This window comes from Lichenostomus cassidix, chromosome 29 (genome assembly GCF_008360975.1).
Source record: "Lichenostomus cassidix isolate B80296 chromosome 29, HeHo_3.0, whole genome shotgun sequence".
NCBI classification, from domain to species: domain Eukaryota; kingdom Metazoa; phylum Chordata; class Aves; order Passeriformes; family Meliphagidae; genus Lichenostomus; species Lichenostomus cassidix.
The window spans coordinates 3,214,343-3,216,276 of NC_139509.1; the positions used below are offsets into that span (position 1 = coordinate 3,214,343).

General features: G+C 51.2%; 1 long non-coding RNA gene across 1 annotated transcript in view; it reads left to right on the forward strand.

Annotated features, from left to right (window-relative positions):
- The window catches only part of LOC146425972 (uncharacterized), a 68,544-nt gene that overhangs the window by 40,735 nt on the left and 25,875 nt on the right, over positions 1–1,934 (forward strand). The gene's annotated exons all lie outside the window — the stretch shown is intronic.

Below are 1,934 nucleotides of genomic sequence, written 5' to 3' on the forward strand. Positions count from 1 at the left end.
TCTTTTGTGGTCTGGGCGCCCAGCACAGGGAGGATGAGGAGCTGCTGGAGAGAGTCCAGAGGAGGTCATGGAGCTTCTCTGGAGCCAGGCTGGTAGAGCTGGGGGTCACAGGGAATGGCTTCCCACTGCCAGAGGGCAGGGATGGATGGGATATTGGGAAGGAATTCTTCCCTGTGAGGGTGGGGAGGCCCTGCAATGGATTTCCCTATGGCTGCCCCTGGATCCCTGGAAGTGTCCAAGGCCAGGCTGGACAGAGCTTGGAGCAGCCTGGGATAGCAGAGGGTGTCCCTGCCATGGCAGGGGTGGGATGGGATGGGATGGGATGGATTTTAATGTCCCTTCCCACTCAAAGCATTCCATGATTCCATGAAAACACAGCAAGAGCCGATCCCCAGAGCAGGAGCCTCTTACCTGCATTTGTGAGCTCCAGGCGCCCTCTGCTCTTCACACTGGGATTGAAACCAGCAGCAAACGAAATCCAGATTCCTGTGCCAGTTTAACCCTGAACCTGCGCCGGAGCCATTAACCCTAAACCTTCCCACTGCGCCTCTTTAACCCTAAACCTGCCCCTACTCTTAAACCCCCTTTTACAGGGAACTTACATTTTCTTCTGCTCTAAAACCTATGCCACCTGCAGCCTGTGGGGTCCTGGACACCTCCAGCGCAAGAATGTGTTTAAATGTGATTTAAATAGCATCTATTTGTTATTTTTGTGTATAACATTTCTATGGCATTTATTGATACAACATCAGTTTATATTTTCAAATGTGCTTTCCTTAACGTTGATTAAATAGCATTTATATGCCATGTGAATAAAATTCTTATGTTTTACATCTATGATATGATTTTTATATTACTTAATGTTATAAATGAAGTCATGGAGTTGGCTTTCGTCAAGGGTTATGAGGTATTTGTTATGGTTATTTGTTAATGGTTGTGTATATGTTATGGCTATCTCTATAGATTTGTTGGGGCTAACTGATAAATGTTATTACTACCTCTATGACTAGGTTTGTTATGTCTAATTGTTAATTTGTTGTGGCCAACTTAAATGTTGTGGTTAAGAAAGGGGAGAGCTGGGCAAGCAGCTAAGCTATCAGAAGACCCTAGAAAAGATGAGCCAAGGAGGACTGAAGACAAAGAGCCAACCGGAGCACCTGAAGGAGGAGGGGTTAGGGGTTATAAAAATGGTATCCCCTAGCCAGATGTGCCTCTGGCTTCCCCCATCGGTGGCTAGGCACCCAGCGCTGCACTTCCCTTTGTGTAACAGCAGACAGCCATTCTAAGCCTCATCGTTCTTTGTACTATGAAAATGAGAGAATAAATTCTTTCAAAATTTAAGCAGTGAGAGGACCTTCCTCACACTGGTGCCCTGTCCCTCGTCCCCATCCCTGTCCCTTGTCCCCATCCCTGTCCCATGTCCCCATTCCTGTCCCATGTCCCCATCCCTGTCCCTTGTCACCATCCCTGTCCCATGTCCCCATTCCTGTCCCATGTCCCCATCCCTGTCCCTCGTCCCCATCCCTGTCCCTTGTCCCCATCCCTGTCCCTTGTCCCCATCCCTGTCCCATGTCCCCATTCCTGTCCCTTGTCCCCATCCCTGTCCCATGTCCCCATTCCTGTCCCATGTCCCCATCCCTGTCCCTTGTCACCATCCCTGTCCTTTATCCCCATCCCTGTCCCATGTCCCCATTCCTGTCCCTTGTCCCCATCCCTGTCCCATGTCCCCATTCCTGTCCCATGTCCCCATCCCTGTCCCTTGTCACCATCCCTGTCCTTTATCCCCATCCCTGTCCCCTGTCCCCATCCCTGTCCCCTGTCCCCATCCCTGTCCCTTGTCCCCATCCCTGCCCCGCGCCGCCCTCCCCGGAACGTTTCTGCCCCGGAACGTTTCTGCCCCGGAACGTTTCTCCTCAGCGGCGGTTCCCGCCCGG